Source organism: Falco punctatus (assembly GCF_963210335.1).
Source record: "Falco punctatus genome assembly, chromosome: 3".
Lineage (NCBI taxonomy): Eukaryota > Metazoa > Chordata > Aves > Falconiformes > Falconidae > Falco > Falco punctatus.
In genome coordinates, this window is record NC_137582.1 from 57,092,185 (window position 1) to 57,108,468 (window position 16,284).

General features: G+C 42.1%; 1 protein-coding gene across 7 annotated transcripts in view; it reads right to left on the reverse strand.

The window, feature by feature from the left end:
- GREB1L (GREB1 like retinoic acid receptor coactivator) overlaps positions 1-16,066 on the reverse strand; it is a 144,861-nt gene extending 128,795 nt beyond the window's left edge. For 5 of the 7 annotated variants that reach the window (XM_080380421.1, XM_080380420.1, XM_080380423.1 and 2 more), the window contains exon 1: positions 4,076-4,148. The gene's annotated coding sequence lies outside the window, so the exon portion shown is untranslated. Of the gene's footprint in view, positions 1-4,075; positions 4,149-15,860; positions 15,947-15,995 lie in introns of those variants that run through there. The other 2 variants (XM_080380415.1, XM_080380416.1) reach the window with 2 other exon arrangements.
- Between the last annotated feature and the right edge of the window lie 218 nt (positions 16,067-16,284).

The following is a 16,284-nucleotide window of genomic DNA, read 5'->3' on the forward strand; positions in this document are numbered from 1 at the left end:
TGGAAAAATAAAATGTTTCTTAAGTGGACCAGTTCCCAGCATACACCAAACAAACAGCAGGAAAACAGGAGGAAAGGCTGAGTGTGAGGTGAGGAAATGGGCAACCAACAAGGAGGATGCAAGGGCTTATCAACCAGCAAGCCACAGTGCTATCACACAGGCTTATTCACATGGTTTCATATGAACCTTCCTTATTAAGCCAAATCACAGAATTTTAATTACCACATGCAACTTTAAAAAGAAAGAAAGGAAATCTGACAAGCATGCCTGACCCAACACCCACTACGTAAACATTCAGTAGGCACCTTGCTACCAGCTTCAGAAAGAGCTGAATCTGACATATTCATCTGATAATCCAGGACCGTGTTGGAAAGCTGTTGACAAAAAACTCTTCTACCTGTGGAAAGCAACCTGGAGAACACATGGGAAAAATAGAAGAGAAAGGGAAATTAACTTTTCTAACAACTTCCATGCTGTGAAGTGACTTTTGGGAATTACCTCCAAATTTTATCTGCTGACTGGTAAGTAGGCTAAAAAATAAGCAAAGACCTGTAAGATGCCAAGACATTTGTATTGAAGTTCTTTCCTTCTCACCCTCCTCTGTAACACAGCATCATGCAAATACTACAGGAGAGTTTCACTGACTGAAGGCAGTAACAGTGGCTATCGTCCTACTGCATTGAGGGACTTCCCTCTCTTTTTGCATGTATTACCCATCTGCTCTAGACACACATGCCTCAATTTTTCTTCAGTAGATGCCTGGAACTATAAACCTCTTCTCCAAAAGCTGAAATTCAGGGCAGGGAAGCAAACAGTATTGGAATGCTTAACAAATAATGGCACCTACAGAGGATACCACATAGTTGCATCTGCATGCACATCATATCCTGCATGCATAAAACTAAAAGAAAAATATAGGCTTCTGCAATATAAATAGATGACTTTAAAATAAACTGAGTTCAAACCTATTCAGCAAACACCAGGAGGTATTCAAACAGAGAATGATTTTCTGACAATTAAGCAAGAACAATAGCAAATATTCCATTTGCAATTAAGAATGTGGGGTTTGTTTTCACAGAAACAGTGGGGATTTCTTCAATAGCGACTTCAATTAACTTCTGCTCCCCCCCACTGCCAAAGGGCTTAACGGGTCCAAAACCATGGGTGCTTTTTCCCGAAAATCTCAGACTAAGAAAAGGGCATTATTACATCCTTTAAAAAAAAAATAAATGTTTCAGTTACATTTATTATACTTGCCTACTGTACTGATGGGCATTCCCCAAAAGGAAAAAACCAAACCAAAAACACAACACAGACAAACAAACCCCAGCAAAACCACAGATAGTGGCCTTGGAAGAACCAAAACCCCTTAAACATTTAAAAAAAATAATTAAAATTAATAGGTCTGTTTTGTGGTTGCCACAAGCCAACCTGCTGATTCAGGGCAATGTCACCAACAGTATTCTTATCTGGAAAGGGTAACAATCAATTGTTTGACAGAAACAAAGGACAGCTCAACAGGAAATCAACCAGCTCGGGACAGATGGTCACTGAATCAAGTTTCACCCCTCCCCTCTCCAAAAATAGGCTTAAGAGGCATTTTCTGTTACCAAGCAACAGACCAAAGGAAGGCATAAATCTTTTCCTACGTGTTATTCCCCTCCCCTCCTCCCCGACACACATTTCGTTCTACTAGGGCGGTATGTTTGTGGGTTTGTTTATTTTCCAAATGAGAGGTAGGAGGGTTTATTCCATGCAATGACAACATGTTTCTGCATGCCCGCTAGCCACTTTTCCCTTTTTTTAGGCAAGAAGGTGGCTAACTGTAACCATGCTATGAAAGCTACCATGAAGGTGGGTTACAAGCAAGGGTCCAATGCTAGTTAGCAACCCCTCCGTGTTTGGCCAAGGCTCACTGGAGACCTGTGAAACGACTCCCTGGAGGAGGGGAATTCCTGATGACTGTTTTATATAAAACCAACATGACCCTGATCACACTCTAACAAAAGAGATGACCTTTTTTTTAAAAGTCATCATAAAACCCTGTACCTGCTTTAACCCATAAAAATCCATAAAATGTAATCCCATAAAAGCAACACAGTATCTGCAACGTAACATACAGAACAGCAGACTTTCATAGCATTTGAATTTTCAGAGCACTAATTCTCTAGTCCATCAATCACTCTAAGTGATAATCAGCTACTTGGGGTATGGGATGAGTAGGAAAAGATAATCAACATTTACTGTTCTGCTGGGCTGGGCCAGGGGGAAGAAAGAGACCCGATGTGGCTGTTTGTGGAGAGCAAGGAGGAGGGGGAGGGGAGCAGAGAGCCAGGGGGTAAAGGACAGCAGCTCTGAAATTCAGATTAGCATCCAGAGAACAAACCGGTTTGTCTGAGCCCCTACAATACAAACTGCTTACAGGCCAGCAGGCTGCAAAAACAGAGATGTGATTAAATTCAGACATACAAAGAGTAATCTGCAATAAAATAAAAAAAAATAATTTAAAAAGTTTACAATTATGACCACAAAAATTAAATGGGGAAGAAAAAGTCTCACTTCGGCAACAAACCGGGTAATCATCCTTTAAAAGCGCAGAGCCAGGATTACCACTGACACAGACTACTAAAACATATGGCCAAAAAAAAAAAAAAAAAAAAAAAAAAAAAAAAAAAAAAAAAGAGTGAGTGGGTATGGGGGAGGGGAAAGGTTGTGATAGCATGCGGTCTACAAACACCTTATTTACTCCCCCCTCAACTACCACTTGCTTTAGCCAGCTGAAGACCGTCTGTGAAACACAGCCCAGCCTTTTTTCACTGGCTATTTCACATACTCCTTTAACACCAACCCAGATACTGTTTAGCACCGCTACAGTGGGTAAACAGAGCCCCAGCCACAGGCTGCTTCACACACCAAGGGCCTTGGACTTTCAAACCCATTTCACCACAAAGTCATTGTGGTGGAGATGCTGCCCCGGCTCTCCGCATATAGCGACGAGATCTCACAGGGAAACCAGAGATTGAGATGTTTATATTCAACTAATTAACATTAAGTTAATAGAAATTAAACATAATGTTTGAACACAGAAGCCAAATTAATAACTATTTCTATGTATGCAAAGAACACAGTTTAGTCTACTGTGTGTAAAGCTTACTGATGAAGCTTAGCAGCCCAAGATCTTGACAGGAGACTTGAACTAAAGATCCTGTAGGCTTAGCCACAGAAGACTGTAATGGCTAATCATTACTGTAACACAGTGCCTAAACAACTCACAGGACAACCAGCATCCTTGGTTTACAGATAGGGAAACCAAGGTACATAGAAGCCACGTGTCTTCTCTCAGTGGCAGAATTCGGAAGTAAAACCAGGTCTTCTGCAAACCTAAGTCCACATTTTAGTATCATCCCAAGCATTCAAATGAAATGTAAATTCATGGCCAACATCAACATTTTTACAGCTGTCTTTCCTTGCCCCTTCACAGCTTAGTGAGATGCCTGTCACTGAAATCCAGATCTTTATGGAAACTAGTCTCTTTGATCAGACTGGCAATGGTAGTTATCCCAGAGTTATTCAGGAACAGATATACCCATTTTTCTAACACATTCAGATTTGGTTACATAAGACATGATAAAAATACAATTTTTCTCTAATGCATGTTAGTAGTTTGGCCTATTAAATTTTTTTACGGACTACAACTGTTTTGTTTCTTTTGAACATCAGTGTAAATGGTGTGAAATATACCATGGCAACAGAAGCCCTATGTTCTTTATGGGCTGGTACATAATGCACCCTACAGGAAATAACCTACATTGTAGTTTTGCATAAGCATTTATCAGTTTTAGAAGAGGCTTTTTCTCTCACATTCACAAATGTACGTCCTTCACACCACTCTGCCATGATAAAAGAGAGAGAACCACATAAGAGGGGAAAGAAAGGTTGTTTCCTTTTCCCCTTTTAAATATGCTATCGTGTTTTTCTTCAGTGTCCAAAGCAAGTTCTGTATTCCCTGGCCAATGTGGAATCTCCAGACATATTGCATATTTTTTGGTCAAAATGCAAAAGGATGCAAGTTTACCTCAGATCTCCTTCAATAATCCTATGATTCTATGAAGTGAGGTCAGAGTAGCCTGCTTTCCACTATCTTTTTCCTAAAAAAAAAATAAAAAAAAATAAATAATCACGAACAGATTTTCTATGGATTCTCTAGCTCTCAAATTGCTAGTTTAGAACTCTAGGTCTTCTAACTCAATCTGTTATTACATTAAGTTTAACTTGACTCTTTACCTTGAACTAGGCAATTCTCCAGCAAAATAAAGCATGTACCTGTAAATGATCCAAACGAAACCCGATCTTTTTTGCCATGGAACATAGTAGCAATCGGCCATGTTCAGAACACACAAACATTCCACAGTTACCTCTGACCTGCTCTGGTGAGATGTACTAAACTTGAGCTAAAGTTACAAAAACATGTTTTCCCAATAGCAAGTAATTCAGCAGTAGCAGAAATGGAACCCAAAGTTGAGTTGAACACAGAAATCTTATTAAAATCATACTAGTGCTTTTCTCCAATAAAGGATGGGAAAAGGAATAGAATGGTAAAGAACAGTGATGATCAGTTAAAAATTCTGTTATGTGAAAATAAGTCTACCTGTAGAAACAGAGAAGGAATTACAAAACATCAGGGATAGATAAGCCAGTAATGACTGCAGATAGGTCATTGCAAGCCTCATTTCCAAAACAAAGAAAATCACAATCTGAATATTATCCTTCATATGGCTACATGGTGGCATTGCATTTAACTGCTTACTCACCAGTTTGACATCAACCCATTTCAAAAGAAGACATTTCTCTTAAACTATTTTCTCCTTATGTATTCATAGTTTGGGGCTATTTTTCCAGGCACATGTCATGACAGTATGGACACCAGAAGATTCACCATTATGTTCTCTTATCTCTGCACACTGGTTGAAAGAAACACAGTTTATGTGATTTATTCCAGATCAGAAAGACACTGTGACAACACACAGAATAGACCTCATTTTCAACAAGCATTTTTAATGAGAAATTTATCAGTCCCTCCCAGTATGAACTGTACTTTGCAACAAGGAGGATAGTATTGTTTTAATGAATTCATCCTGAGGCCAGCCTCCTTCCAGGCATACGGCCTCATTTTCTGTCCTTGGTGCAAAGGACTAGTTAGGATTCATAAAGTAGTTCTGCTCTCTGGCCCTTGTTAATTTGCCAGTCAACTTCTTCCTAAAACATCTGATCTCTAGTTGCCAAATTCTAGTTCTTCTTTCCTCCTTGCTGTGTTTTTTATAAAACCTGAACTTCCCACAGTTTACTCAGATAATCATTTGGAGCAGGAAAAGGTATGTTGACATCCAGCCTCCATTCCCCTTTTCATAACTGGAATTAAAAAGGGCAACCCCCTTCTTCTTTCCATGCTTGGCTGCTTTTCCTCTACATATGGAATATGTTCAGCTAGAATATGGCAACCAGAGGGAAACTACAACCCACATACTGAATCACCACATAAAAATCAGTATGTCCAGAAAAATAAAACAAATGTTCACACACAACTCAGTTATCAGAAAGAGGCACAAGGGCATGTAATTGAGAACAGCAGTTCCCAAACCCCACCAATTAACAAAATAAGTAGAAGTGATTGGTTGAAATAACATAAACAAGAATCTCCTCTTTACGCATGCTTTATTTTGGTCCTGAAAAAAGGTTTAAAATCAATAGTACTAGGCTTATTTTAAGTTTCCTTAGAGTACAATGTTTCATTACAAGCATCAATCTAGAAAGACTGATTTTAGACAATACAACAATGTCAATTCATCAGGCATCATTATTACTCTTTGATGCTCAACCTTCCATCCCAGACAGGCCAAACAATCTCTTATGGAGTCACTCAAGCTTTGCAACCCTCCTATTAACACGTGCCCAGCAACGCCTCAACCACCAGACCATTTCTGGGTTGCCATCCAGTAACATGACAAGGAAGACCTGCAGACAGCTGTGAGTAACAGAACTCACTGTGTCTCTCTGTTGATGTGTGTGACTGGATATGCAGTCGGCATGTATTTCTGATGACAAACAGAAAGCGCATCTACCACACAGCAGAAAAATGGCCAGAAAGACAGTGGAAAGCAGGTTACTAAAACAGTTCATGCTGCCAATAGCCTATTCCTTGAGTATGTTTGCAAAGTCCTTGAGCCAGATTAATTGCTTCAGGAAGCCGTATCTTACCAATAGTTAATACTGCCTAGTCTTACAGGTTTTATACTACCCCACTTTGCAACAAACAACAGAATCACAGAGTAATTTGAGTTAGAAGGGACCTCTGAAGGTCAATTATTCCAACCTCCCACTCAAAGAAGGGCCAAAGATTGGAAATCTTGTAAAAGTGAAACACTACTGACTTATTTTGGTTCATGGCTGATCTGCATCAATAGTTTTGACATACTAACCTGTCGAATTTAAATGTGAGGTTCTCAGTAATTCTCAGCTATACTACAATGAATCAAGAACTGAAGTTCCACTTCTTAAAAAGTCCGAGGCACAAAACAGAGTTTTTCTCAAAGAAAATTAAATGTTTTAATCCATGCAAATACCTCATCTGTTTCTCAATACATAGTTTTTGCAATTTGGACAAACTAATAGTGAACTACAAAGCAAAGATCCAGTCATACGTCAAGGTTATACATTGAGGTTCATGCTGTACTTGTTTATACAGCAAATCAGAACTGAGAACACCAGCTTAAGATACCAGTATCATCAGACATCAGAAGTATCAAAACTATGCAGCATCTGTAGCAAACCTCTCTCTTTTTTCAGCCCTAAGACCCCAAACTGCATGTTACTCAATTCAAAGATGAGCCCACTTTCACAGGACAATTTAATTAAAAAGCACCTGGAAGAATACTGTCTTTTATCAAAAGTACATCCCAGTTCCGATTTTCATTTATTACACTGCTGGGACAGCATCCTTTAAACATGGTGATCAAAAGCAAACCTTCCGCCCCCCCCCCCCCCCCCCCCCCCCCCCCCACTTTAAACAGACATCAAAGCAACAATGTTAGGATGATTTTTTAACTGTTCTGAACCTACAGGTTATATAGATTTGCCTCTTTCAGCAGGAGGAACTCTGGCAACACACATATGCAACTTCGTAAGTTCAACTCAGCAGTTAGTCTGTCTGGCCTTAACACATAATCAGAAATGTATTTACTACAGTGACAGCAAATGGAGCTGAAAACCTGTGCTGCACTGTGTAGGGGAGTGCTTAACCCCTATCATAAGCACAGCTTCCCTGTTTCTACACCAGATCCACATCATAACTGGAATCACCCCAAAAGCCAAGCTTGACAGAAAGCCAGCTAGCGGTGCTGCAGATGAAAACTGAGCATCCATCAGCCACCAGGCACAAGGTATCTCTCAATAAAACAAACATGCTGGACAGTCAGCAAGCAAACACTGTTCATTATGATAGCTGTGAGCAGCCAGGAGAATGTTTCCCCCCACCCCCAGGCTTTTCTGCCACAAGGTCACATCTGCTGTTTAAAATTAAAGTGGGTTTTTTGATGGTGGCTTTTGTTTAAGAGCTTCTGAGGCATACTGTTTTGAATAACATTACCAGTGGCACATCTACTACACACCGAGAACTCCTAGTCTAGTCATACACAGATATAAACTGTGAACACAGTGTTAGAGTTCAGACCAGTATAAAGCCATCTCAGCCAAACAATCATTAAAGAAAAAGAATCCTATAACCCATTAAGACATTGGGCCATTATGATATTAGATCCCAGCATTTCTAATTCATGTCCTTTTCTCTTTCACATATATATATGTACATGCACTCCCCAGTTTGTCAAGTCTAGAGTTTAGAGGACTTGGAAGAGGCAACTGCCTATGCATTTTCTATTCAGCTCCTAAAACACTTCAGGCACGTAGTAAGAAAGAAGGGTATTACTAAGTTGATGCTAAAGAACAAAAAACATCTGTATGTTTAGATGTCCTGCTGTTTCACAGGAAAGATTCCATAGCTCTTGACACAAAAGCTTGTGACAGCTAACGTTTTAATCTTGATGCCCTTGAAATCCAGCTTGCCTCCTACATCTGCTAAAATCACGATTGTGGACTTGAAGGAAGAAGGTAAAATAATCTGGCAGACAAATCATCTTCCCCTTCCTCAAGAAGCTTGGAAGCTGAGGAATGAGTCTCCTATTAAAAAAAAAAAAAAAAAAAAGAGATTTGGCAAGAGCTAACCTTCAAAATTTGCTGAAACTGCTGCAATCAAGAGTGCGAAGATACGCATATTTTTCACTCTGAACTTCTGTTTTTAAACACTCCGTCAGTAGTTTTGTATGCCTCTAACCGAAGCTTTAAAGTCTTCTTGGATGGCTTTGCCCTTTCCCTCCCCTTCCCTTAGGTTTTCTTCAAATTTGCTCCTCTAGGAGCTGGTACTGATCGCTTGGCTAATCCAACTAATTTCTTATTGTTCTCACAACCAGAATTTTCCTTCCAAGAGATTACGATTATAAAGAGTAACAACATCTTAACATTTCATCTATACAAATAAGTTTGGAAAGCGTTTTTTACAAGACTAGGAAACCCCCATGTTCTTAAATGTCACATACAACATGACTGGCAGGAAGCCGTTTCCCTTTACTTGATGCAGTGAAGGGCACTGTAGCTGTAAAAACCAAGACCTAATTCTCAGTCCTCTCAAAGAAATCACCTAGTTGCACTAAGAATTTGATTCAGTGTAAGTGGTTTAAAGAAACTAGAAGATTAAGCTTGCTTTATGAAACAGCTGTTCTCAAAGCGGACTGAAAGTGTGAAAGGACAGGAGAATAAAGCCACCTAGGGCTCTAAAGGAACACTGAATTTGGGGGGCTTCCTGACAAGCCACAGGGAGAAGGTCAGTAAGGCAGGAACAAAAGCAGTAAAAGTAGATGAAACCATCTGCTGAATGACAAGACTGAGATGCAATCGTACACTGCAAAACACTATTACAACCCACACCTTAGCACCAAGGAGACAGTAAGCAGAGAACTAATAGCAACAAAGTATTAAACCAGCAGTTGAAGGACACAAGGCTCAGGACAGGGAACTGAGCGCTTGGGTCTCTGCAAATCGCAAACTACCAACCCTCAAGACAAGACAAGGTTTTGCCACACATGCTCTTCAACCCGAGATACCGGTAATGTGGGTAGGCAACAGTAATGCTTATAAAACTGTGCTGTGAACGTCCTTATCTCACCAGTGACTCCCGTATAAAAGGGTAGTTCCCCTAGACTCCTTATACCATTGGAGGCAGCTGAACTCAGCTGTTGGGAATGAGGCACTTCCCCACCACCACACCACCACTCTGAAGTGGGTACGATGGAGGAAGCGCCAAAGAGCTCAGCTCTCACTAAGCCAAGGAGGCTGTGCCACTTCTCAGTTTTTAAAAAGTGGTCATTTCCTCTTTACTAGGAAGATTGTGGAGGATGAGGCACGCAGCAATTTCCAAACACACTACTAATTACTCTTGACTGATAACACAAGGAAGACACCATACAACTCAGAGCATACACAATCTCACTGAGCACTGGCATTAGAATTGCACATGAACCACCTTTATCTTTTAAAAGACGGCTGGAATTAACAGGCAGAAAAAAATACCATCAAATTAACAGCATAATTTAACTATCAAACTCCCAGAAAAGGTCTCCTTATGTCTAGAGACCTGAGAGACTACAAGAAAGCCAGTTTAAGTTGGAGGTACCATTATATAAGAAGATGGGGAGCCTAATTCATAGGCATGTCGCTCAGATATGTAGAATGTTAGACGGAAAACATTTCCTATGCACACTAATACTTCTTTATTAAGCCAAATTAAAATTCTATATGGTTCTAGACAAAAACGGTAGCCTAAACTGTCTTCCAAAGAAGGCTACTGATTTTTCTGAAATTTTGGTGGTGTGTACTCCATTCAACAGAGAAATCGGTGCTGTGGAAGGAGATGCAGCAGAATTCAGCGCAAAAAAGACAGAAATACTAGCAACATGTTCAATTGCATTTGCCACCCTAAATGCATCGGTTGAAAATAATCAACCATCTAACCAACCTTAACAACTTAACACTGTACATTCCAGGGAAGTCCTGTTACTTTTGGTGAGATGCACAGATGAATCTTCATTTTAATAGTGGTGTTTTTTTTTTTTTAATAGAGTGTGTTTCAGACTGCACTTATATTCAGTAACTTAACTTTTTCACTTGCCTCAAAGTGCTCTGCTCGGATCATGCCAACGGTCTTGAGAAGAGCTAATTACAGACTGTGATGGAGATAGAAGGCAGAGAACAGAAGGATATTTGCACAGCATTTTATAAAACTAGTCACTCCATGCTTATTCATGGAACCACTACAACAGATGTCTGGTAATCTCTTAAGTAACAGTATCTTAAGTCTGCCCACGCTGTTTTGCTGTTCATAGCTCCATCAGTTTGAAAAACTACCTCAAAATAACCTCTCTAAAACCTTACATGGGGAATAGTAATTGAAGGTTTCTATCAGATCTTGTCATACTGACTCCAGTTGCTCCCTACCATCTTTCTCATCTGGTGATTTTATATCACAACATACAGTTCTTACCATCTTTAACATTTTATGAATATTAATTACTGTAGTATAACTGCAATAAAAAATAGTAAAATGCAAATTAACCAAAGCATTTGACAGTATGTGCTATAAGATCTTCAGATCAAGCATATGAGTTTTTTTAATTAAAACTCTGAAGTGCCATGAAACCTAAAATGCTAACTCAATGAAAATTACATTAAATACATTTCGTTTACACAATTCTCTGTGGCCTCTCACATCCCCGAAGAACCCCACAGAAGCTGTGACATTACTGTATGACAGAGTAAGACAACAGAAACCATCTGACATGGCTTCAGGAGTCACCCAAAACAAAAATAATTACTTTAGGTTGGAAAAACCTTTAAGATTATCTTAAGTCCAACTATAAACCTAACACTGCCAAAAATACCACTAAACCATGTTCCTAAGTGCCATGTCTACACATCTTTTAAATACCTCCAGGGATGGTGACTTAACCACTTCCCTGGGCAGCCTGTTCCAAGGATTTGCCACCCCTTTGGTGAAGTAATTTTTCCTAACATCCAATCTAAACTTCTCCTGGCACAACTTGAGGCCATTTCCTCTTGTCCTCTCACTTGTTACTTGAGAAAAGAGACTGACACCCACTTGCCTCCTTTCAGGTAGTTGTAGAGAGTGATAGTGTTCCCTCGCCCCAGCCTCCTTTTATCCAGGTTAAACAACCCCAGTTCCCTCAACCACTCCCCATAAGACTTGTGCTCCAGACCCTTCACCAGCCCCGTTGCCCTTCCCTGGACACGCTCCAGCACCTCAGTGTCCCTCTCGCAGTGGAGGGGCCCAAAACTGAATTCAGCATTCAAGGTGCAGCCTCACCAGTGCCAAGTACAGGGGGACAATCACCTCCCTTGTCCTGCTGGCCACACTGTCTCTGATATAAGCCAGGATGGCGTTGGCTTTCTCGGCCACCTGGGCACACTGCTGGCTCACATTCAGCCAGTTGTCAACCAGCACCCCCAGGTCCTTTGCTACTGGACAGCTTTCCAGCTGCTCTTCCCCAAGCCTGTAGCGTTGTGCGGGATTGTTGTGACCCAGGGCAGGACCCAACACTTCTCCTTGTTGAAACTCATACAACTGGCCTTGGCCCATTAACCCAGCCTGTCATTTCTATAAGGAACTCCATACTTCTATTAGATACTTCCAAGCCAACAACAGCCGTGTACAAAATTCGGCTGTTCCCATTGTGAATAAACTGTTCCAAATTTCTGTCATCTGTAAGTCCCTCCAACAGATATTCTATGTTTTTTTTCTTTCGGATTATAAACCCATTAATTACTCTGTTAAAATACTAAGAGCCTAATGCTACTGGATAGTTCTCCATTATAAGCATCCTCACAGCACGGCTCCTTCGTTTTGGGTCATCATTACCTACCTGCAAGTTCGAATCCATTGACAGGGGCTATACTAGCCATGCTTAGAGTTGCAATTGAATCTCTGTAATGACTCACTGAAAATTCATTCACTAGTTCTCTCATTATATGAGGAAATTTTCAGAGTTCTTAGAAACAAAATGTGTTTGGGATATACATTCGTGGACCAATTTTATGTCTTGTATCTCTACACAGAATACAGCATGAATCAAAATTATCAGATTTGGAATTTCTAAAAAAAGAGACCTACTATATTAGGCAAAAGTGCTTTGAACAAATAGTTACAAGCAACAATTTTCACAATACTTTAAGTAGTGTCATGACAAGACGGGATTTGAGGAAAGTAAATGATTCTTACAGAAAATAACAAAAAATTAATTGTAAACATATAGTGTTGTTTTAAGAGTGCCAATGGAACCTGTTTCAAAATATTAGAGATATCTTAATTACTTACTATACCTAATGAACTCTAGTTCACGAGGCTAATTCTTTAAAAGACATCATTGTCAAAATGTCAAGGCTTATTACGCCTTCACTTGTCGTTCTTCTCAACAATCCTCCTTCTCATGAATCCGTTTTAGAAGCAAAGGAAAATGTGTCTTCTGCATTATGTGCGAGAAATGATTATGCAAGAATAGACAAAACAAGTATGTCTCAGAAAGGCTATCCATCCGAGGTATAAAACCACAAATCCAAAATGTTTTTTACATTAATGATTTCACAATCCTTTTTAAAAGAGTAAAGATGTGATGCCTTAATATCATGTCCAAGCCCCAGGTTTTGTTAATTATGTTCTACCTACCTAAATGCCCCCTGCAGTTTCAATTAGACATGGTATTCTTCTTCACTTCCCGTCTTGATTATTGTGCACTGTTGCTAAGCGCTAGTTAACAGTTGCCACATTCACCCAAAGTTGGCTGCACTTCAGTGGTCATTCAAAGAATTAAATACAAAACATATGGTACAGAACGATACAAAGCATAAAAGCACTTTTAAAAACCACTCCAAAATGCTTAATATGAAAGATACTACAAAAGATTACACTGCTGAATGTAAAATCCTTAGTTCTACACCCACTTGAAATTTTCTAGAAACACTGAAAATTGCTAAGTTTTCGTTCAATCCTTTTTTAAAGTTACTAATAAGATTTCCTAGAGCATGTTTTTGATGTTACACTGAGTCTAGTTTTACTCTGAATGAACAGCCCAGGATTTATAATATGATAGGCTGCAGGGTACAGAGTTTTTTTCCAGATTTCCCTTAAAAAATAGGTTTTTCCCTTATATCCCATTGCAAGTAACTAGTCTCCTAAATTACACTACCAACCTTTCTTCTTCCTTGTATCTGCAAAGTACTTTCAACACGACTTGTTGAACTGCCAAGTATCAATGCCAATAGTTATGTGTTTAAGAAGACCTTGAACCAAACGTGCTTTTTTGAATCCTAGACAAACTTTTCACACGGATCACCCCTCCTTTCATCTGTGATGTCCCTGAGATCCTAAGAAACTTCCCATATTTTAATTATCCCAGTAAAAGCCCAGTGATCAGGTTGCCTATTACTGCTTATTTCCTTTAGTATTACATCCTGGGCTTAAAAACTGCCTTACTAAAAAATCAACGCTATTTCTGATAGTTACATTATCTACAGCCAAATCAAATTAATAAAAATCCTGGTACATACATATTGTTTTTTATAACTACATCCTTTTTCTGTTAAACACCTTAGCCAAAAATTTGTTTTGCACAAACACTACCAATAAAAAACAAAAACATGCACTGTATTTGTTATCTGTATCAACAGATGTATAAATATACCTTCAGGGTTCAGAGACCAACCCTTTAAACAAGTAGGCAGATACTGAACATTATTCATTGACTTTCTGGAGCATTTTGTTAGAAATACTTGAGAATACATGAGAAAAAAGTATGCATATGTTCAAAATCCGGAAGTGTTAAAAATAAGGAATAAATAAAGATTTCTTAACAGCTCTGACATCCCTCACACAATCCTTATTCCTTTGCAAAGAGATATTTTAAAAGTTAATCCACCAGCTCCACAAGTGTTTTTGTTGCACTTATAAGCAAATTCTTCAGGATAAGGCTTAATACTTTCAAATTTATTTTTTTTTAAATTCCACTAGCACCAATGTAATAAGTTTTTCAATCAATAGAACACCCACCCTTGCTTTTCTTTGGAGGGCATATCCCTTAACAGAAACCAAACTTAAGTGTGCATTACAGTATTTAAAAGTGCATAAAGCTCTGGCTGTCCTCTCAGAGATCACATATATAACTATATCCACAACTGATATATGCACTCTCAGCTCTAAACAACAGTAATAATTATTTTTAAAAAATACATATTATGTTTCAGTTATTCCCAGTCAGGAAATAAAAGACAGCATTTTTTTCTTCAGCAGTCTTTAATTCCTATCTTTTAAAAAGCTCTTTATAACAAGGTATCAACGAAGTAGGAAGAATACAAAATATTATTTCAACTATACTTAAAATATCATCCAGTGGAGAAGTCGTAAGAGTCACCAATTCAAAAGACAGACAAATAGAAAAGTGAAAAAAAAAAAGGTTGTATGTTGAGGGTATTTAAAGCAAATGTACTGACAAGCAGCAGACATGGGAAATGTTTTTCCATCAAGTAATTTAAAGTCTCCTGCACTTCAAACATCTCTGACCATCGATAATTCTTAAATTTCAGAATTCAGATAAATATTTGCAGGCTCGAGGCCTAAACAAACAGCTGCCCTTGGCCCACCTTCTGGGTCGGCTGAAATCCTATGGCTTAAACAAAGTTTTCATCTTCCGAAGGTGTCAGGAAGGCCTCGGGAAGCGCTGCGGGGCCGGGCCGCGCCCGGCCGTACCTAGCCGCGGGCGCCCACCGTAAGCCTGCCAGCCGCCGCGCAGGGCCGGCGCTGGGTCCATCGAAGCCGGTCTTTTCCCCTCTACCCTCGCTTCCTAACGGCAAACCAAACCTGCCGATCGGCCGTCAGCACGGCCGAGGAATCACGGAACGGCCGCCTGTCACAGGGCCGCGGCTGCAAGCCCGCCCTCGGCGCCCACCGGCGCGACCGTTACTGCCCCTTGGGCTGCCGCGTCCTCAGGGGACACCGCCGCCCCTCGGCGACAGGGGCAGCCCCCCCCCCCCCCCCCGGCAAGAAGACCCGGCACCCTTTCCTTCTCTCCTCCAAACCAGCCTGCACATGGCCAGAAATGCCCCCCAAACACGCCCCCCGCCCCGGGCCGCCCACCGCCGGCGCTCCCCCGCTCAGGCGAAGGCTCCCCCGGGCACGGAGGACGAGGCAGCTGAGCCCCCTGCCGGCGGCCGCCCGCACGGCAGCGCGGGGGAGCTCGCCGCCCGCCCGCTCTCCGGCAGAACCACCTGCACCCCTTGCGCCCACCCCGCCCGCCTGCCCCCGGCTCCCCGCGGCTTCGCTGCCCGCCTGCCGCCCGCCCACAGGGGCTGCTTTGCTTCCCCAGCCGCCCGGCCAGGGCGCCCCCGCCTTGCCCCGTCGGCGCGGGGTCATTTCCTACCCCGATCCAAAACGACGGTAACAAAGACCTGGCGCCCACCCGGGGGAGGGCACCCGCAGCCCGGCAGTGACACCGGCCGCGGCCAGCCGCGCCGCCGGCAGCCCGCAGACCCCGCCGCTGCCCCCGGTGCTGGCTCCGCGGGGTGACTGACACCCAGCGAGCGGGACGCCGCTGCCGCCCCGCCGCCGCCCCGACCCGCTGCCTTTGTGCCCTCCCCAGAAACCGGCGAGAAGGCGAAGTGAAGCTCCGCGCCCCCCGCCACTCCCTTACCTTGCTGGGCAGAGAGAGAAGTTGAAAGGCCCTCCTTCCACCCGTCCCTCACTTTTTTTTAAATAACTTAAAATGCTATTTATTTGTTTTTTATTTCCCCCCCCCCCCCCTCCTCCTTCCTCCCTCCCCTCACACCAAGCAACTGCGCTCGCCAGTCCCGCCCGGCGTCCTCGGTGCCACCGTCTCCCTCCGGGTCTCGGTCTCTCTCCGGCGGGAGGAGGGGAGGGGAGGCGAGGGGAGGGGAGGAGAATGGGGCGGACCCGCAGGTGCCGCCCCTCCTGCTCTGGGAGCGGGGAGGGAGCGGGGTCGGGGGGGCGGCGGGCGCGGGGAGGGGGCGGTGGCCGCTGGGGACCCGCACCCAGGTGAGGGGGTGTCCGGCGGGCGGCAGGGCTGAGGAGCCGCCTCCCCCTCCCCAGGGCAGCGG